We start from the raw sequence: 23,953 nt of genomic DNA on the forward strand, positions 1-23,953 counted from the left end.
CAAGTAATTTTGAAGTTGAAAAATCATAAAATTTTTTGTGTTTATAACTAAGAATTAAAAATACAACACTAAGTTTTCCATAAGTTTTCCTTCAATTAGCTATAGAGAAAACTTGAAGCATCATTATAGGAAAAATTTTAAATTTTTTTGAAATAGCGTAACGATAACGATTTATCCTCAAACGATTTTAAATATTTGTTATTATTCAAAAAGTATAAGTCGTAGATACTCGAAAATGTCACCAGTTATTTTTATTGGAATTTTCTTTACATGATTTAATTTTCAAAATATTTTGACTTTTTTTTAGATATTTATAGACAACTGTAATTTTCAATTTTTCTGAAAATTTTCTTTTGAAGTGTTGATAAAATTTTTTTGGCTCTATCAAAATACTTGAAAATTTAATACAAAGTTCCTCATAAGTTATTCTTATAGTGATTAAAAAATTATAAAAATACAGAGGCACAATTTTTTTTTATTAGTATTTGAAGTTCAAATATTGACTTAATACGTAAAAATTACGGCAATTTTCAAATTATCTTAGATAGAAATTCATAAAAGTTTTTCTTTTTAGATCAAAGATTTGAAAATTAAATACAAGGCTCCTAACACAATAGCAGTTGAAAAATATTAAAAATACATAGGCACGATTTTTTTTCACAATCATTCAAATTTTAATTTTGACAACATACGTAAAAATCACGAAAATTCGCAAATTATTTTATGCTAAAAATTCAAAAATAATATTCTTTTTAAATCTAAGATTTGAACATTTTTAATAATCTATAACATATCCTAGACAGATAACCCGTTTCCGCTCAGAATCGTTTTTCGTATACAATGATATAACATCATTGAATTCAAATTTAATTCCATCCATTACACTGTAATGATTACAGTAACCCACTTATAACGTTATAACCTTCTGTACAGCAGAGCGACATCTACGACTTACCCGCTTTTTAAATTTTTTAAATAAAGAAAAAATTCTTTGCAAATACAATTCATATCGAGGATAGACCATTCAATATCAGTGGAAATAAAAATAAGAATTCTGAACGAAATCCGCAGGCAAGTCCAGACGTATCCAATTTGTTGTAGCGAACTTAGCTATAAATAATGAATAAAATAATTGTATAATGATAACAGCAGGTTATATACCCCTTGTAATAATAACTATAAATGGTTTTAATACTTAAATATTGTTAAATAAGGTTATTGTACAGCTATTATTCATATACCTTATACCAGTTATACCTATGCTCAAAACTCGTTAACAACTGTTATATTACTATTTTTTTAATAATGATTAATGAAAAATACATAAAAAATGTAAACTAAATATTTATTTTCTACTACAAAGTTCAGTTAGGTAGCCTATATATTAAACTTTTATTTTAACAAATATTATTATTTATTCTATAATAAGTTAATTACATAATTTGCATGCGTTTATTGAGTTTTTCAAAAATTAATATTTTTTAGCTCAGTAAGTACCTAATGTTATACATCAAAAATATGTAGCTTATAAATATATTAATAATATATTCGAATAGATTTATTAATTTCCTTGAAGTTATTATTTTTTTTTTTATTGTTATTGCTTTGAATTATTTAGATGTATAAAATAAGCATTTTAAATTTTTACCTAGTCAATAAACATGAGTTATTATATACAGCTATAAATATGAGATATGACAATAAGTTAATATTTAATTTGTAACAAAGATCTCATTATTTAATTATTAACTTTTAGAAGAATTCTTTAAGTTTGATTTATTTAAAAAATCAAAAACATCGTTTTTGTGAATGATCTAAAACCAATAGTTCAATATTTCAACATAATCTTAAACTTGAATAATTGCAATAATTAATAACTAAATATTATACAACTATTCACATACTTTTGTGATTTTGGCATAATCGTGATCAAAAATTACATAACCAAACAATTTATTTTTAAATCTTATGTAAAAAAGCTACTCATAAACGTTAGTAAGCCAAAATACAATATACAGAGTGATTCACTATAAGCATGTTCACATCTTTTTTCTCCAACAATACAGTTATTCAAAATCTGAATTTTTGTATAAAGTTTTAGACCAAATGGTTTTAATATATACCTACTGTATACGTAGTACAGAAAATGTTATGTTAATATAATTTAGAGTAATAAAATGCACATTCTTATTATTGCGTTATTAATAAAATATAAATAAATAATTTTAATGACGAAAACAAAGTTCAATTAAATATATTTTAAACATATAATACATTACTCAAACTGTACATTTAATTACACCTACTACACTGATATACTTTTATAAATACCTAAAAAATAAATTTAATTCGTTTAAAATAGGCTTATTATAAAACGTGAGTAGGGTAAGAAAAACAATGGGGATCTTTCTTAATAAGTCCAAGCAATCAATCAGCCTGCCAGACAAACCTATTTAAAAGTGACTAAACCTCTAACGTTTTAAATTGTAATCAATATAAACATTATACACTGTTGTTTGAGAAAAAAAAATAATTGATGTATGTTTTTGTAGAGCTTTTATTGTTTTGACTCTGTTTTTTACATTCTATTATGTTCATTCTGGGTTTAATGAACGAAACTAAAAATCGTTTAATTCCAAGGATCCGAACAATTAATTTCGTTAGTCGAAATCAGTAAAACTTTATTATTGTCATTGAAATAATCGCAGAGCGCGTAACGTTGTGGTGTACTCTTATGAAAAATTAATGATGTATAGTTTTATTTAATTTTTTTTTTTTTATCATAACTGAGAATATTACAAAATTAATCATAACTATATGAATTCTAAGGTTGAGGAGAGTTTATTACCACGGTTCATGAACATACCATTTATGTAAATTAATATTCAGCGCAAGTGGCTTTTAAAAATATTTATGTTATTCCTTTAAGTTAAAATTGGTTTTTCTTAAAAAATGAAACCTCGCATAATCTTCAAGATTAACAAAATTAAATTTTTTCCAGTATCGTGGAGCAAAAAAAAAAAAAAATAATATTAATATTACAATTGTAATAATGATAAAACGATTGTGGGAACAATGTCAGTTATTTGCTTATTAGATCCGGGCGACCCGTTAAAATGTAAATAATATTTTAATCAAATTGTATCACAATCACCGACAGTTTCTTTAGTCATTAAATTTGTCGTTTACAAAGAGCGTGTGTTTGATCACCGCGTGGACTCGAATTTGCCATGGATTTTTATTTTAGATTCTGAGCGGAGCGATGAATGTATTGATTTGACCATGAAGTGTGTGTGTTTTTTTTTTTTTTTTGTGTGTCTGTCATCACGTTTTGGGGCAGTAAAAATGCTTTGATTTTTGACTTCAGTACCTCGTTCGATCAGAAAGTGAATCTAGTTGGTACTTTGGGGGGTCAAAAGTGAAAAATTCTTAATACTTTTCTAAATAATTGAGAAAAACAAACTAAAAATTAAGGGAAAGACGGGAAATTTTACGCACACTCATTTTTCGACAAAATCGAATGACTATAGATACATGAAATTTTCACCGAATGTTTATATAAGTATATTCTATCCACCATGCAATTTTCAAAATATTTAGATTTGTTTTGAGCTGTTTACTGACGTTTTAATTTTTCAACTTTTTTAGTTTTTTTTCTATAAATATCGATAAAAATTTATTTGTTTGGTAGAAAAGCTTGAAAATTTAATACAAGGCTTCTAACATATTTTAACAATAGCAGTTGAAAAATAAAATAAATTCATAGTCACAATTTTTTTTTTACAAGGATTCAAAGCAGGGATCGAATCCGGTTTTTCAAAAACCGGTTAGAACCGCGGTTTTTTCATTATTGAACACCGGAACCGGAACCGACACCAAAAGCTTTAAAACACCGGTTAAAAATCCATAACTGAAACCCGAGGCCTTTAAAAAACCATTTATAAAACCCAAACCGAAACCATAGAATTGAAAAACCGTCCTTGATCAGTTTTTGAAAAACCGATTAAAATTTAAAATCAATATCGGTTTCTTCAAATTTTATAAAGTTAATTATATTATTCATAATTCTAGTTAAAACGAGTATTTTCATTTGAAGAAAATAATATAATGTTGGAATTTATTAATAAAAATCCCGATGCTCTTAGTTAATCACTAATCAGTATTACGAAATATTAATATCTATTGGTAATACGAATATTCTATTTATATTTTATATTATTTCTATACTTATTGTATTGGTTCTAAATTAAAATATAATATAACTACTATTATTTTGTCCGCCCCTATGCGGTTATACATGTTTGTAATCACTAATCAGTAATCTGTATTGTTGTTATATTATATTAATTGTAATGTTATTATTTATTGCCTATTGAGTATTGGTAATAAAAACGACAAATGTTATTAAAAAATAGAAATATGTAAATTTCTAACAATCTCTTGGATTAAAAATGTGTGTTAAATATTTTAACCGTGTATTTATACCTTTTTAAATAACAGAATTGCCAATACTCCAAAAACCTTTTTTAGCAACTATGCATTTAAATTTAAATTTAATATTTTGTTCAAATATCATAAGCATAACATGAGATGAGATTTATTATACTGTAGTCTGTAATATAATGCAATATTATTGTAAATTACAATTAAATATTAATGTAATGTAATCGAATAATATGATCACTATAATATGTTGTATGCAAAAGCAAGTAGGTACCTACTACCTACGTTGTTGAGAACACGAAATTAGTTCTGTTGATCATAACTTGGCATATTGTATGTACATTCTACACAAAGTGTACAAATCGGATACCTATATTTTAATTTTTAGGGCTTTAGGCTCAGCCCTTAATAGTTAATAGATAGATAATAAAAATTGGGTCAACGGTTTTTAAAAGTAGGAAAATATAATAAAAATTTAAAACACCGTTCCAAAAACCAAAACAAAACATTTTCTAAAACCGTTCTTGAAACCGATAATTTTTTTAAAAAACCTTTTTTGAAACCGAAACCAAAACCAAAAAGTTTGAAAAACCGATCTTAAAACCTAAACCAAAACCAGAAAATTTAAAAACCGCTCTCAAAAACCGAAACCGAAACCGTTAAAATATGAAACGGTTTCGATCCCTGATTCAAAGTTTGAATTTTGACAACATACGTAAAAATCACGAAAATTCATAAATTAATTTATGCTAGAAATTCATAAAAAATTTTCCTTTTATATCTAAGATTTGAAAATTTAATACATGACTCCTATCATATTTTTACAATAGCAATTGAAAAATAAAAGAAATGCGCAGTCACAATTTTTTTTGACAAGCATTCAAAGTTTGAATTTTGACATCATATGTAAAAATCCCGAAAATTCACAAATTATTTCAAACTAGAAATTCATAAAAAAAATTTTTTTTTAATCTAAGATTTCAAAATTTTTAATAATCTATAATATATCATAGACAGATAAACCGTGACATAATTTTTCATTATACTTTTCATGTGAGTTCTCGACGTTTATCAAGAATTATGAAAAAAAAGATAATATTAGTTATATAACCTAGGTTCAGTTTTTACTTTTTGATAATGAAATGATAATATCGTCGAAGGTCGTATTTACACGTTGTCATGCTATTTTTGACTATTATCATAAATATTACTGATGCTGCAATAAGGCTCGTTTGAACTTATTAATTAATTTGCACATACTTCGATAAACTAAATAAAATCTGCATCATACAATATTTCTCGTATTAATTCAAATTCAAATTATGTGTTGAGTTATGAGCACTATATTTCTTTTTAATATATCTAAGCGTTCAATTTTCACCAACAACAACAGAGTTCAAAAGCAATATTCTTCGTTTTATATTAAAAACATCAAAAACAATATAATTAAATTATATTCAAACACACATTTCGAACATAACCTATCTTGAATATACTTTTAAAAAAATTAATTAATTAAATCTTCTATCTAGTTACTTTATAGGAACAAAACAAATTAATCGTGATACGTTATTATAATCATATAATGATGAATTAATAATTATTCACAGCTTTATAAATATTATAATATTAGCAATTTGTGATATTAAAGATAATAGATGACAATTTATTATGATAATAAAATATCATACCTACAGTAACTATTATGGTAGAACAAAAAAGAAATTGCAACAATTACTTATAGTTATTAGCAATCCTAATATTATGATTAATAACTAACAGTTGTCAAGTAGGCGGCTGCACGAATAATCGTCGAAAAAAAATCGAAAAAAATTAATCGCCCCCGGGTGGGCTCGAACCACCAACCTTTCGGTTAACAGCCGAACGCGCTAGCCATTGCGCCACGGAGGCCCACGGATAGTATAAAGATTCATACATTATTTAAATTAATTTTCGCTTACTACTGCAAATAAATTTTATTATATTTAATTTTTAATTTTTTTTTCTTATATAATTTCAAAATCAAAACAAAATCTATTAAACCAAACTGGTTCCAGAATACAACCACAAGTATACGTATGAGATTTAATAATAGATATTGGGTAGATTACATTTAACCGTTTATTAAAACCACTAATCGTACATTCGTACAAAAATGTAAATATTTGAGAACATTTATCATAATATGAATAGGTACCTAACCGTATATTGAATAAAAGACTTTTGAATAAATGTTTGTACTCAAAGGTTAGGTTAATTGGTTTTTCAATCATTATTGACTAATGTTTGTTGTACTCGTAGATAGCTAGGTAGCTATTAATAATAATAATTTTGACTTCAATTATATAAAACAAAAAACGCGTTATTGTTATTCCCTATAAAATCTGTAATATTTTTTTTTTCTTTTGTGATGAGTTAAAAATTGGCTAACCCGTTTGGTAGTTTGCTACGAAATTAATTTGATTGGTAATATATTAATTTTTTATATAGAACAGAATACCTACATAAATATACCACTCACAAACTAACCGAAAATGGTCGGAAATCCTGAAGTAGCTCACACATAGATTTTTCAAGCAATCATGTCTTACTAAAAACAAACGATAAACAAACATGAAATAATTATTACATGATGTATATTTAAAATTCAAATGGTTAACAAATAAAATAGCGAACGCGAACATGTCTTCTCGATATATTTATTTTATCTAAGCACACTGGGTCGCTTATGAGACACACTGTACCATATTTTCCGAATAAGTACGAGGTACTTATTAATCAATAAAAATGTCCATATTTTTTAGATTTCTTTCCATAAATGTTTTCTGTATCATATTATTTGAAACTAATAGCATTGAAGTTGATATAATTTTGTCACGTTCCATGATCTCTACGAATTCATTTGGGTAATCATAACTAGGACTCAGATTTCCCTAAAAATATCAAAAAATTCATTTTTGACCTAAGAACTCTAAAAATATGAATAAAAATGTAATTTAACAAATAACGTTTGTATTATACTGGCTATACTGCTCTACTGAAGTACACCATAATACTCCGATAAAATTTGCAGATTACTAATAATTCGTTGATATAAAATAAAGATAAATTTCAATCGTGTCTAATTTAAACCAAATTAAAACCTACCTGATATTATAGGTATAAATTTCGAAATGAAAATGATTTATATTACGGAGTACTAGTATGTTTATACTTCAATGAATTCAATTGTTTTATTCATAATAGGTACGAGAAATAGATCTTACAAAATTCAAAAATGCTTTAAAAATGTCAAAAATTACCCAAAACAATATTTGTTGTGACAACATGGAAAAGTTAAAAAGAATTTATAGCTTGGAAAACATCATACCTATAAGTCACTACAAAAAACAGATGCAAATGCATTGAAATCTGAGCCCTAATCATAACAAATATATGAGTATAAAATAAATTAACGTATAATTAACAGTTGACCTTACACAATGTATAAACTGTAATCCCAAGAAGTAAAAAAAAAAAAAATGAAATCATTAGATCAACAGCTATTAGGTACACGTATTAAAAACCGCAAAACTAGTAGTAGGTAGTCCTAAGTTTGGTGCCTACGCGGATACGCTTTTACGGACACGACAACTTTACACATTATACTTGCAAACACTCAAACACGGCCATATCAAGGGAACTTTAGTTCAATATTGAAAACTGTTTATAATAAAAAAAACACCATAATTTCGATCGCAAATAGGCCGTATGCAACAATCGCATTGACTTGTACAATTAAAAATATTATATGTTTATAATGTACATTAGCCAGTTGCACATTTTAATGATGTCGGAATTTCGCTAATTTGCAATCTTATGAGTTTTATGACAGCAGCAAACGAATGATTTCTTAAAAAAAATTCACAATACCAATAGCCCGTGATTCACTGCTCCCTGAAAAATTTATAGGTACACTTATATTAATATCTTTAACATTCATCATGAAAAAACTTTGTAATATTTTGTATTTCTTGTTTTTCAAAATGAAAATCACAATACAAAAGTTTTTATACTTTTTAAGAAAGTTTTTCAAAATATTCTGCATTTTCGAATTGAACAATATTGTTAAATACCTACTAATAAATAAATAGTATTAAGGAGGTTTAAAAAACAATACAATGTATACGATTAAGAATTATAATTTATTTTGTTTATTAGAATTTAGTATATTATGTACCAACATATAATTTAATCTGCATAATTTTAACCTAATGGCTGATTTTACATCTATTTGTCTCAACATTTTAAACATAGATATTAGGCACACGTGTTGCAGTGTATACGAAGGTCTATATTTTTTTGGTCAATAGTAATAGCTATGTAAATGCACAGAATATATAACATATGCAATATGCATGGGTGTTCAATGTTCATATTATGTTAGCATAAAATAATAAAACTACAGAAATATTTAAAATAATATACAATATACCTAGATGATAGTATAGTAACACGTGAACACTATAACAATGATTAAATAATTTATTAACCTCGTGACACCAATGGTCACCATCATATTGACTGATATTGATAAGGTCTTAAAATACAAAAGCCTGAGACTCAAAGTGGTAATGATATACAAACTGTAATGATGGTCAGACTTATGTTCAAGGAGAGAAATATTATTTACAAATATTTGCGATACTGCAAATGATGCAAACGTCTGCAGAATATTGACAATTAATGCATACACCTACACTATGTACCTACATAATTATTATTTACTATTATAATAATATAAATTCTCAGGGAACAAAATTATGATAACAATTTTTCAACACGTAGATGTCCATTCCACTCTCATTTCGATTTACCACTATTTCCATGAAGTAGGAGGTCGGCAAACATTTTAAATTTTGTTTGTGTAGTTATTATACATTAATAACTGTTTACTAACTTGTTTTACTATCTATATATTTAGTATATTTATTTTCTATGCTTATAAAATAATAACAATGTTAGTATAGTATTTAGCTAAATTAATAGATGTCTACAAAGTCCTATATTTTTTAAATTATTGTAATAACATAATTACAAGAAATACAATTTAATTCAACCGTTATAGTTTAAATAAGTTGGTAAGATTTTTAGAAAATTATTGTAAATACAAGTAATTTAATGACTCGTAATTTGTTAACCCACTGAACTGCAAATTATTAATCATATTATTACAAATGCTTACCTACCAACTGCGGGTTAAATATTGTAAAAATAGGTCTTGTATTTTTGTCTTTTATAATTATGTATAATTACAAGTTATTACAATTCCACTTTTCGTGGTTCAAAAGTCTGAAATAAGCAGCTTTTCTCAACTTGAATATGCTCGTTATATTTTTGACAATTCTAAGAGATGAGGTCTCAGATACTATATACACTAAAAAATGAACTATAACTATTTATCAATTTATCCATGGAATGAATGCTATTTTTTTCCATTTTACATCATTTGACAGCTTCACGTCAATCGGATACTTGAGTTATACCCAAAGACTTCCCATTATTTTCTGTAATGTAATTTGTGTGCAGGGTTTAGTCGATTTACAAAGCTTTTTAAGCTCAATTTGTTCACCTTGCCATTGTTTTCCTCTATTAAAAAGAGTATTTAAATTGTAATCCTTATAATCATGTTCTAAGTATTTCATAAATTATTGTAGATTGTAATATTTTCAACTAACAAAATTACACAATTAGTTTAAAATATTAATAATATTATTAAGTTAGCTATCTAGCTGGTATATATAATATGATAATATTGTATTTTATAACTCTGACTTGTTTGATCAATAATTTTAGTATACAGCTCATCTTTTCAGTCGTTAAAATATTAAACACTTCGTAAATTTATACTTATTGGTGTTGATAGAAGTAGGGAGCACTTTGGAAAGTGTTAGCCTCCCCACCCCATTAAAAAAACCAACCTGCAAGCCCAAAGTTATTGCAAAATATAAACATTTTGTAGTTTCATTTTTACGTAATATATATTGTATTTTTAAAAAAACAACAAATTATTTATTTTAATTATGTATTTATGTATTTAGAGAAGTCACTGTAATGGACGTGTTAAACTTGAATTCAATGATTTAAAACTATTGTATACGAAAAACGATTCTGAGTGTAAAGGCACTATAATATAATATGATATCTTAAGACAATAATTTTAGAAGTGCGGATCGTTCGGGATTCGTTTCCATAAATGTTATTCAAGTTATTCTACGTCACCGTTGTCTCGAACAAACGAATAGTATAGTAATGCCCGAATAGATTGCTCGCGGGTTTGTACGAGGAGTCTTCGGATATTATCGGTACCTCGGAGGTCGTTCCTGTCGACGTCGTTGTCGCCGAACGTCACCGTTATCCGATTGGCAACTTGTAGTGCGGTTCGTCTACGTCGGTTTGCTCTGGTGGTTCTTCTTGTCTTCTTGTCTTCGTACTTGTATTGTGTTGAAAGTTTAGTTATTGTGTTGGTTAAAAAATGTATATGAGGCTTTGTTTTGCTTTGGAGGGATGGCTATGCTAAGGTTGTCTACTAGTGGGTGGAAGTTTGAGATGGTTATGTTTATTGGATTAATCCATGTTAATGGGTAGGGTTTGGGTTATTTTTTGGTCGTAGAAGGAGTGTGAATTTTAACTAGAAGTCGAAGTGGTCATAATCTGAGAAGGAGCTTTTGTAGAACATTGATTTGGATTGGTACTGAATAGAGGTTTGGATGGATTTGAAGTTTACAGATTTAAGAAGAACCGAATTTTTGACGATAGTGGACATACTTATTATTGTTTGCATACCAATATTTTGGACGGATTCGATACGCCTCCAATGTGAAGGACCGATGAAAGGGTGCCCAAGAAGGGCCAGCATATGTAAGAACGGGGGAGACGTATAGATTAAGTATGCTAAGTTTGGTAGTTAGTGGAATTGGATATGTTCGGTTAATTACGGGGTAAAGTATACCGCGAGTACGGGTGGCCTTTTTGGTAATGTTTTGAACGTTCTATCTGATCTCCCCTATTCATCGTCATATATATCAGATTTTTATTATACATTATAATTAGAGCCCGGATAATTATGCACTAAAAAGTATCAAAATATGCATATAATATGCAGTGAAAATCATTAAAATATGCAAAAAATATGCAATAAAAAAAGTTATATTAAAAAATTAAAAATAATGTTAAGCACGAAAAAAATACAAATATTTAAATTTAAACACATACAAATAAATACATAATTATTTCTATTTAAAAAAAAACAAAATATACAACTCAAAATGTGTGTTTTTATTCTTTATTGTTAAAATTAATTATTAAATGATATTCAAGTTTTTCTTCGGTAAAACTGTGCCGTCTATCTGTTAATAAATGCTTGTATATTGAAAATGATCGTTCAACATCTACCGAAGTTATTGGAGCAAATTTAAAAGAGCTTAAAATCATTGGATCTTTATAGTTTTGATCTAGTAGAACCACTTCCGCTTCCCCTATTAATACTTTATTAATGTTACGTAATACTATTAGGCCTTTGTTTTTGGAAAAAACATCAATAAATTTTGAATTTTTCCAAAATATGCAAAAATATGCAATAACCTTTAAATATGCAGAAATATGCAAAAAAAAATTTCTCCATTAGCTTCAAATTATGATGATTCGTGGAGATAACTGACAACAATCCAAAAATATTAAAAGGAAAAAAATATGCAATTGCATAGAAATCCGGGCTCTAATTATAATCGATATCGGCCATAAATTAACATTTTAAAATATTCTGAAGCATTATAGTAATTAATGATAATATTATGTCCAAGAAAGAAAATATACCTAATAAATGACGGACTCACATAGACGAAATAATACGCTACTACCCCAATGGCTGTATAATATAATATTATTAAGTGTTTTAATAATATAATATATTACATAAGTCAATTTTATTTTTTATGAAATGTGGCATTTTTACAGTGACTTACCTTAATAAGGCCCAAACTTAAAATTAATCAGAGAATAAAAATATGAAGTCCGTTCTGGATACATGTACTTGTAAGAGTACTATATGTAATTGTAAGAGGATCTTTTTTTTTTTTTTTTTTTAGTATAGTATATTTTGTTTTATTATACAATCTGTAAATATATTTTTACAATGAGTATAAGTGTTGATAAGAAATAGAATAAAAATAAAATAAAATAAAATAAAAGGGACTGATGACTTGAGTGAAGAACCCATCCAGCGATGGAACTTCTTGAGATTGTGGATGGGTTTTATTCAGTCAGGAGATCCCGACACCATTTGCGTTTTAAACGTCTTCCAGGGTCACCTGGGATTCTGGGAGTAAATAAGTTTGAGATTAGAGGATTGCGGTGGTTGAAGAGATTTGAATGGAATCGTTTATACAGAGTTTTGGCTACATGTTGTACTGTTGGAATAGAGAGGTCATTATGGAGTGTATCATTTGAGACATAGAAGGGTGCTTTGGTAATTTGTCGAAGGCATTTTGATTGAAATGTTTGAATTCTCTTTATATTCGATGGTTTGGCCGAACCCCAGAGTTGTATACCATATGACCATATGGGTTTTAGTAGTAGTTTGTATAGAAGTACTTTGTTGCTAAGATTGATGTGTTTAGATGTTAGAAGGAAACGTAGTTGACGGGATCGGTTATTCAGTGCGATACGTTTGGTGTGGATGTGATGGGCCCAGGTTAGTCGACGGTCCAAGTGGAGGCCGAGATATCGGACATTTTGTGTGGGTGGGATGGGTAAGTCATTAAGGGTTATGGTAGGGCAGTTCCTTGGTCTTAAAGTGAAAGTGCAGTGGGTGGATTTTGACTCGTTTATCTTGATTCCCCAATCTTTATACCAGGTTTGGAGTAGATTTAAGTGGATTTGTACGAGGTTGGACGCTATTTCTGGTTCTGAGTGAAGCGCCATAATGGCTTTATCATCGGCAAAATCGCCTGTGATCGTATGGTTAGTTGTGGGTTGATCGGAAATGTATAGATTAAATAAAAGTGGGGCTGCTACGGCACCTTGGGGAACTCCAGCATGGATGGGATTTATTTCAGATAAGGCTGAACCAGAGCGCACAGCAAAGTGTCTGTCTTCAAGGTATGACTTGAATAATACGTAGTAGTAAGGTGGGAAGATAGATTTCAGTTTGAAAAGGAGGCCTTGGTGCCACACTTTATCAAAGGCCTGAGCCATGTCTAGAAATGCAGCAGTGCATATTTGTTTTTTTTCCAGAGAGAATGAAATTTTATCTACTAAGCGGTGGACTTGATGTATAGTGCTGTGATTGGTACGGAAGCCAAACTGGTTGTTTGGAGTATTTGATTCGATAACTGGGATAATACGTTTTAGGATAAGTTTTTCGAAAATTTTTGAGAAGAGTGGGAGTAGGCTAATAGGTCTGTAGGAACTAGGGATATCAGGAGGTTTATTTGGCTTTGGTATCATCACTATTATCGAGAATTTCCATAAAGTGGGGAAATAAGTTAGTCTTATCATAGAGTTGTATATATGAGTTAATAATAGTATAACTTTTTTAGGTAATTGAGAAGCTACTTCAGCAGTTATTAGGTCAAAGCCTGGGGTTTTTTTTCGAGCAGATTTGTCTATGGTATATTTTACTTCACTTGGTCGTATGTGTTTGGGAGGTAGATCCATTGGTAATGGACAGAGTAAAAAGTGATTTACTTTGTGAATTTGACTAGTGGAGAGAGTATCGGCATGTGGTTTAAATGTAGAGTCCAGATGGTGACGGAATATATTCGATTTTTCAGTGTCGTTTATTGCCCACGTTCCATCTGCTTTTCTTAAAGGTGGAACTGGAGGTTGACTACGGAGTATTTTCCTGGTAGTTTCCCAAAGTGAATTGTCACTTGAGGAAAGAGATATTAGATGTTTTGCGAAGTTTTCAGACCTAATTTGGGCAAGGTGTCTTTTGAGTTTATTTGTGAGATTATTGAATATACGTTTGTCGGATGGGTATCTTGTTCTCTGCCAAGTTGCTCGGGCTTTTCGTTTTTCTACTATTAAAGATCTAGTAAAGAGAGGGAGGTTTTTGGTGGTGTTTTTGGAGGTAGGAGGGGATGAGCAAGACCATGCCGTTTCTTGAATGGATTTTGTGAGAAAGTTCACTGCTTCGTCAATATCATTGGGAGATTTTAGACTTATGTTCAGGTTTATTTTGTTCTCAAGTGAAGATCTGAAGGTTATCCAGTCCATAGTGCCTTGGGTTAGTGTAGGTTTGTTTGGTTTATTTGGAGGCATAGAGTCGATTGTAAGGAGAACCGATGAGTGATCAGAGCAAAGGTCGTCTAGGTTGGTAACTATGCTATGAAGATTGTTTGGTATTCTGGTTAAAAATATGTCAAGAATGTCTGGGTTTTTTCTTGGGGATGTGGGCCAGTATGTTGGTGAGCGCGGAGCATGTATTTTATAGTTCCGTGATTGCGCTAAGACGTTAATGATATTTCCGCGAGGGTTATTTGTGCGGCAGCCCCATTGTGTATTTTTAGCATTTATGTCACCCCCGACTATGAATTTTTGGCCAAGAGAGTTGAAGAAGTTTTCATATTGAATTTTGGTGATTAAGTGGCGTGGTGGGCTATACACTGCATAAATGTTTATGGGAATGTTGTCGAGTGTTGTGGAAATACCACAAGACTGCAAGTGATCTGTTTGGTATGGTGGTAGGGGGTAGAATAGTAAGGTTGATCTTATTATGATAGCAGCTCCTGCGTGAGCAGTGCCGTCTGGATGATTGGTTTTAAGAATATTAAAGCCTGGGAGATTGATGTGTGATGAATGTGTGAAATGCGTTTCAGAGATTAAAGCGATATCTATTCTATTATTTTGTAGGATAGTTAGTAACTCGTCTCTGCGGTTTTTTAGACCATTTGAGTTCCATGTTAGGATGAGGAGGGACTTTGAGGTTATTTTATTAGTTGGCATTTTTATTAGAAATAAGACTTGAAATAAGAGTAGTGAGAAGAGAGATAAGAGGATTTATGATTGATTTAAATTCTTCTATGAATTTTGAAAAAGATAGTTCATTGTTATTAGTTGGAGATGGGATATTATTGAGAGGAGGGTGACCCTCTGTTACATTTGCATACGTACGTTGATTTGGCAGGTGTTCATTATTTGATTGTTGGTGGGGCTGGTGTGTAGTTTTGAAGCTGAATGGCTGCTGGAGGTTTGATTTTTTACTTGAGATGTTGGAGCGTCTTTGGGATAGTTGTTTGTAGATAGTGCATCCTCTGTAGTTAGCAGGGTGTGCTCCTTCACAAAGGGCACATTTTGCTGGGAGGTCTGGAGATTTTACACAGGAAGAAGTAGGGTGATCGTTTCCACATTTTACACACTTTGGGTTGTGTGCGCAGTATGTTCTAGTGTGGCCATATGATTGGCAGTTTTGACATTGAGGGATTTGGCGTTTTTTATGAGGTTCTTCTATTTTTATTTTCGTGTGGAGCAGACTAGTGATGGAGAAAATATCACTGTCACTTCCTTGTGGATCGAGGTCGACGAAAAACAGGGGAAGTGGTATTTTTGTTTGGGCGTGTTTAATATTAATCACGTTTCTGACAGAATGCCCTACCTCTTCAATTGCTGATGCTATGTCAGTTACTGGGGTGGAGGGATGTAGATTTCTGATGACTATTCTGAGTGGTTTGTCAGCTTGGTGTTGATACGTGTGAAATTGCGCGTTGATTCCTTTTAAGAAGTGGATTAGTTTTCTATAATTGTCAGGATTATTTGTTTGAATTTTCAGGTAATTTGAAGTAGATTTACACGAGAAGCTATTTGGACCAATTTCTTCGATAAAGCTGTTCCTTAATTGGAAAAAGTCGATTACGCCTTTGATAAAAATGGGCGGAGGCAAAATTTCTTTTGGTGCATCGTTTGTAGTATTTGTTTGCGCCGGATTTTGATGGTCAAGCGATTCGACGGTATCGGTGTCGTCGGCGATAATAGGTTCGGAATCGTCTTGTGCGAGAATGGAATAGCGGTTGGGGGTAACGAATTTCTTTGATTTATTTATGTTCCTTGTTGTAGGTGATTGTGGCGGTGAATTAGATAACGAGCGCTTTTTCGTTTTTGTTTCATTATTCCTGTCCGTTGGTTTAACAATCCTATTAGCAACAATTTTAATTGGGGATACGGTCTGGTTGTTTATCTGCGGCATTGTTACGCTATCTTATCGACAGTCCAAAGGTCACCGAGCGAGCGGTGCCTGTGGCTGTGTCGTAGTGTGTGTGACGAGAATAATTTTTATATTATTTATTATTTTTAGTAAATATATTTTATTATATTACCCTGTTGGTATGATGTTGTTGTAGGGTGCATCCGAAAATGGCGAGGATTTTGAGTGACGTATAATCTGACACTAGATAGAATGTTCTCCGTTTGTTTTTGATGTAGAGATACGAGGATAACCATCGAGCGTCGGAGAAATGCGTGCGCACAGTCGGACTGTCCACGCGGGAGTGTAAGAGGATCTAAGGATTATTTAAACTGATTGTGTATGTAGTAGGCATTAATAAGAATTATAAAATAATATACCTAATAGGTATTATTTATGTACAATAGAGAGATATACTTATTATTTTTTTTTTGTCATAGACTGTTAGTTTTATAATTTATTTAAAATCTAGTTTATTCCTGATAAGTAGATATCATTACTCTGCAGAATTAAATGAATATTTCGTTCATTTAATAACTAAATAAATAATTATCATTGAACATATAGTTTCAGTGGATAACTTCATTGTGTTAACAAATTCTGAATTCATGAACCAAATGTTTTACATATTTTATTAGAACATTTGCAATAATTGACTTTAAATAATGAATTCCACTTATAAATTGTTGATAACCCTAGCTATTTATATCATATATTTCTGGTAACGATAATGACATTGTATCACTATACAATATCTTGATAATTTAAGTATACTTGTAGTTATAATTTGAGTATACCTGTTTACCTACTGTGTACATGAGATTCTTTTATAACGCAGAAAAGACCTAGACACGTAAATATATAATACAATACAATATAAAGATGATAATCAAATATTTAACATACATGCGTTTAGTGTATACAAATGCTCGACAAAAAGACAAAGAATAAAACTGCATCAAAGATAATGTCTTCATTTATAAAGCAGAACCATTGTTGTTGAGTAGTATAATAAAAAGAGTATAAAATGTCAAAACATTTATACTAAGAAATACGAAGGTATAATACCTACATCGAATGAATTATTTAAAGTAACATTTTTCATATAAAAATACAACACATTCTTAGTGTGAAAACCTTGAATGGAGTAGGCATGTGCAATAAAAATGAAATGATTTGCACAATTAAACAAATCTAACTGATTCTCATTACTTAGAAATAAAAATAAACATAAAAATTTATTTATCACATTTATACCGTACAATTTCGTATTTGAATAAATTCCGTAATAGTGTTCTTGGAAATCCTATACATTCGAAAACGATTTTAATATTTTATAACATGATTGAAATAGCAGCTGATATTATTTAAAAAAATAATATCTATAATATTATGATATTATAATGATCTGGTGCTGGGTACTCATCTATCTCCATTAATTTTAGTGCATGATAGTATTGTATTATTTTTAATTTAAAGTCTAAACTGCGGTTAGAGCGATTTAAACATTCAATGTTCATAAAAAAATATCGACTATGTTAGATGTTTCAAACATGAAAATAGTTACCTAGTTTGAATAAGGAGGTAGGGGGCAATTGCAATTATACAAAAATATTTAAACCTTATCAATTGACCAATCTACCAGAAGAATTTTAATTTTATTAATGTATTTTTGATTCATTAACGTGTATGATATGTTTTAATTTAATCTATTTTTAGTATTCGTTTTTCAACTGAATATCAATATATAGAAAAGCTGTATATTTGTATTTTAATAATTTATAAATTTAAATTGAAGTTAATAGATAAAGATCTTAACTTTTTTAGCTTTAATACACAAAATATTAGGTATACAAATTAAAGGAAATAACGATATAGCCGATTTGATTATATAAGTTCAGAGTTAAATTGATAGCAAAAGTCATTCATTTAAGTCGATCGATTCCATTATCGAATGAAATCCAAATAAAGTCGTCAATTCCTCAATTTATTAAGATTAGCTGTTAAAAATTTGATGAACTACGTCATCAAAGCAATAATAATCATAACAAATTTCAATGCGAGAATATACTGGGTTCGAGAATTTCACTAATCCAACTGACTTTTCTATTGAATTTTAACATGTCTAGTTTCAGGTTCGTTTTGAATTACTCATGAAAATAAATAAGTTAAAATGTTAATAATTAGAGGTATGTGGAAGAACCTTGAATTTCCATGTTTTTCGAATGGGCAGTTGTACGTTGGTGAAGACAAACTTAAAAATATCTATAATCTATAAACTTGATGTGTGTAATATTATTTTTTTTGAAAAAAGAGTCGCCTTAACAGCTTAGACATTTACGTTAAAAATGTAAACACTTTTTGTAAGTAGGTACCTCAAAAAATTTCTTCAGACACAACTTAATTTAAAAAAAAAAACTCATTATACATTGCTCCACTTAAAATCTTATGCCATTTCAATAATGATTAATGTATATTTTGTATAATAAATTTATAATATAATATTTTTATTATTGTAAATAACAATTATTCGTACTCCAGCGCAATTAATTTAGGTATAATCTTTTTGGACCTCAATATGGAAAAACTCGAGTTGGGTCCCAGATTTTAAAAACAACACGAGTTGGGTCCTGGTATATTTTATGCAAAGGTGGGCAAGTTAATGAAAATAATTAACTAAAATAAATTAAAATTAATGTTAAGATGTAAAATAAAATTAACTTAACTCAGTAAAAAATTTTATTAATTTTTTTTTCAAGTAATAATATTCATAAGTCTTACATTGAACTGTAACAGGCGATTTTTACCCCCAGATATTTTTACCGGGGGTAAAATTAACCTAGGATATATTTACCGAGGGTAAAGAAAACCTAGTATATTTTACCCCCGGTAAAATTGTTCTACAGGGGTAAAAATATACTGGGATATTTTTAGCCCCCCCCCCCCGGTAAAACGCTTCCAGAGGGGGTAAAAATATACTGGGATAAATTAAACTTTATTTAAATTATACTAGGATATATTTACCTCCCAGGTGAATTCATATAGGATATTTTTACCCCCCCCCCCCCCCTATAAAAATGTGTTTTTATTATTATATTAATTTGTTTATTAAAAATTAAACAGTATTTTCAACATATTCGTGACTGTCGCTAAATATTATGATAAGAATAAAAATACAACTATACAATTCAAAATAAAATGTACGGTATTATACTTAATTAACAATCAAGTTGGATAAAAAAACTTTGATTCTAAACTAAAGTTAATTGAATTTCTGGATATTGCATAAACTTTTTATGATTTAGTATTATTTACAGTAAAAATATTATTCTATGTCCTTTAACTTACAAATGATCCAATGAATAATTACAAAAATTACAAAAATTACTTTAAAACCTTTTTATTATGTGACAATGATAAAATGCAAAATATGTTAATAATTTATTTCTCTAAATCAATCTACTATTTGGTCAAAACTACTTCAATCGTTGACAAAAAAAAATAATAAATGTGTTGGTAGGTAAGGTACAAATTATATTTTGTATATTTTTAAAATACTTTAACGAGTACGTGTTAAATTGTGTGGAATCTTGTATTAAATTGTCATACTTTTTAACTGAGCATAAACATATAGATAAATGGATACAACTATGCAAAAAAACCTAAGAAAAAAAATAATATTAAAAATAATTCTAAACAGCTTAAAATGAGCCAAATATTTTGCAAATTGTATAATAAATAGCAAATGTCTATTTAAAGCAAATTACAAGTACCTATGACAAACTATTTTTGAACTACATACGGTTCGTTGATTATATTCTAGGATATTTTTACCCCCTTTAAAAATACATTTTTACAGGGGGGGTAATAATATCCTAGTATATTTTTACCCCCGGTAAAGTTATCCTAGGATAATTTTACCCCCCCCCCCAGGTAAAAATATTTGAGGGTAATAAAAACCTGCGACACCGGTGGAAGGCGTGTGCAACCGGCACTGATAATATTACCGCGGACCCAATTCAAGTATTATCAAATAATACCGCGGACCCAGTTCGTGTTTTTTTTTGAGGGATCAAATATCTCGGGACCCAACTCGCGTTTTTCCCTCAATATCGTCCGGTGCAGTTGATGTATTACCTTTTTGAATCCCAATAATTATTTTTCCTTACCTGTGATTTTTGGCACAACTGACATATACTCGAGCTAAATTTGATGGTGTTTATTATTTTGATTATTTTTTCTTCGTCGTCATGCGAGTATTTGAGAGAATTTAAATCAATCAAAGACAATAAAGTTTATATCATATTTTGACGTGGATGACACTTTACGAATATTTGGAATACTTTTATTTAAATATTATAATATATAATCGTACTTAAAAGTCTTAAATATTTTTAAAAATGATTACTTAAATATGAAGTAGACGGTATTGGTAACTATGATATACTTACGTACCAGATTCGTCAAAGTTCTAAAAACCATTTTTATACAGTCGGTTCCATTTTACATATTTTGTACGTAATATTATACACAAATTAACAAAATGATAGTCATATCGTTGAAGTATATATTTTTTTTTATATATGTATACACAGCGGAATCTACTTATGAGGACACCGTTTAAAGGGGACAACCGCTTTATAGTGACAAATCGGCAGAGTCCCGAACGAATGTATTCATTTTAAGCACTTTATAACTTTATTGGGGACAAACCATCGGTTATAAGGGACATAGTTTAATCTGTTCAAACCTGTTTTCTCATCGAAACTGGCATTATCTATTCTCAATGTCTCTATTTTGTTTTACATAATAATTTTATGTGATACAGTATGTTATAATATCATATGTATACAGGTATGTATATAATTTTTGTCAATCATTTTTATCCTACTACCAACGTACCATCCTATGAAGATAAGAGTTAACTAGCCAAAATGACACCTCAATAAGCTTTAGTTTACGTTCTTCGGGTCAAAAATAGAAACGAAAGTGCCCCAATAACTTCGCTAGACGTCTGTGCAACTTTTCAATAAGTAAAGTCTTACTAAATTAAAACAAAGAAGAATGGACGATTTTCTGAAACCTAACGAAATATGAATTATGTATGTATTTTGAAATCAAAAAATGTAAATAAAATTAATATTTATGTATATTGTACACTTTAATAATTTTTTTTTCAAATTATTCGATTGATTGAGACAAATAGGTCACCACCCAATATGTCCAAATAGGATTCTACTGTATATGATTTTATAGTCTACACCTATACTTACCCCAACATAAAAAAGATACCTATACGTCATTTTGATATTTCTAAACTATATTATATCTTATATATACCACATTACTACATTATATATGATACATAACACAAAATATATATTATACACGCTGCAAAATTAATTCTACTCGCTTTTCGGGAAATTGAAAAACGGGATTGTCGACCGTTTACTGTTTAGTAAAATGTATATAATTCTCAGTAAAATTATATTACATAATATTTATGATTTACATGGATATTACTAAAAGAATATCGAACCGATAAATATATTATATTACACTTTATTATGCACTCACTAATCTTTTTACGATTGGTGTGGGGGCGATGGAGGTGGCTTTAGCATACTAATAGTCAATTAATATTACATTATAATATTGTTGTCTTGCAGATATGAATAATAATAGTACCTATACACGCGCAATTCATTAAAATTGTAGTCTGTGTTTACAAATTGGTTTGTCGTTCAGTCCGAAAACCAGTATGGTCGTTACAAATACATCTAACGCGATAATATTGTTTTATGCGCTCTTCAGAATTGTGCAAGATGTTTTTTTTAGCATAAACATGTTCAAAGCAAAGACACTATAATTGGCGAAAGTCGTTGTATGTCAAAAACCCTTTACACAAAGTAGATGATCGCCATTGGTGTACGTCTGCGTTATTTTTCCCCAACACACATCAACTCATTTATTCTATACCTAGGTACTATAATAAATCAATGCTCTGTAATCAAGCCCGTAGAGCCGTAGCTATAGGGGGGAGGGGGAGGGGAGGAGTGGGTTTCCCTCCCTAAACTCAATCATCTCTCCTTCTAAAAATATTTAAAATCTTAGAAAGGCTTTAAGGCAGGTATATATTTATTTTATTGTATTGCTTATAATATTATTATATATAATACCTCCGTTAAAATTTGGTTTTCTCCACCTGAACATTTGGACAGACTACGGGCCTGTTTGTAATACTCGTTTTATTAAATTACTTAACCATGGCTTATTGTACGGGATTATTGAAAAATAAACCAAATAACGTACTTAACTTTGTATATAAATGATGAATCAAATTTGTAACCCAACATTATATTATTATTATTATTATGTTTTATAATTTTTTTATTAAATTTACCAGTTAATATAATAAGAGCTTTTCAGATATATATTCGAGATTAAAACTTATTTTTTAAATCTATTTTAAACATAACAAAGTTCATAAGCTTTGATTACTGGATAAATAAGCAAAGATCCAAACTTCTTATTAAAGATTAAATGTTTTAAAGTTTCAAACTATATACAAATAAATAGATCTTTTCTAATATTAATACTGAACTCGTTGTGCATGTTTTAACCAACTGCTTTCCTAGCATAACACCTGTATTATCTCTAAGTAAGTTTATTGTAAGATGTCCAAAATATATTACATTTTTTTTTAGTTAGATACCTATTACTTAGCTCTCCATCTTAATTTTAATACGGTCAAAGATAATGAATATTGAATGAATAATATGGTAGGTACCTACTAGGTAGTTTTAAATGTCAAAAGTTTTTTTTAGCGGAAAAATAGTACCATGTAAAATACAATGTTTCCCCTACCTTCTAACTCTTAAACGTTTCGTATGAAGTGAATAATAATTAATTTTTATTGTTATATGTAGTGTGAACATTTCATGAAATTTAAGATTGTGAAATATTTCTGTATTTCAATAAATTTTATTTTTACATAATATGAATGTCATAAATAATACCATCATTGCATTGTCGTCATGATAAGTCATTTTCTAGGGGGGGGGGCAAGTTTTATAGTAATATGTTAACCACGGCACTCCTTACATTAATATCATAATAATTTAACCTTGAACTCATCAACTATTTTTTTTGTTTTATTTTTATTTATTATGATTATCATTAAAATCATCATAAAAGCTTTTTTAAATACATCAACATTAACCTACTTCCTATAAACTTATATAGCTTGTGTTGGAGATAGGGAGCTATGATCACAACTAAATATAATAA

The 23,953-nt window shown here is 29.1% G+C and overlaps 1 non-coding gene across 1 annotated transcript; it reads right to left on the minus strand.

The window, feature by feature from the left end:
* Positions 1–6,281: 6,281 nt before the first annotated feature.
* Positions 6,282–6,354, minus strand: TRNAN-GUU (transfer RNA asparagine (anticodon GUU)). The gene has a single exon. It is a non-coding gene; the product is annotated as a tRNA-Asn (tRNA).
* Between the last annotated feature and the right edge of the window lie 17,599 nt (positions 6,355–23,953).

This window comes from Diuraphis noxia, unplaced genomic scaffold (genome assembly GCF_037042655.1).
Source record: "Diuraphis noxia isolate RWA-SAM2 unplaced genomic scaffold, SU_Dnox_SAM2 contig0001, whole genome shotgun sequence".
Lineage (NCBI taxonomy): Eukaryota > Metazoa > Arthropoda > Insecta > Hemiptera > Aphididae > Diuraphis > Diuraphis noxia.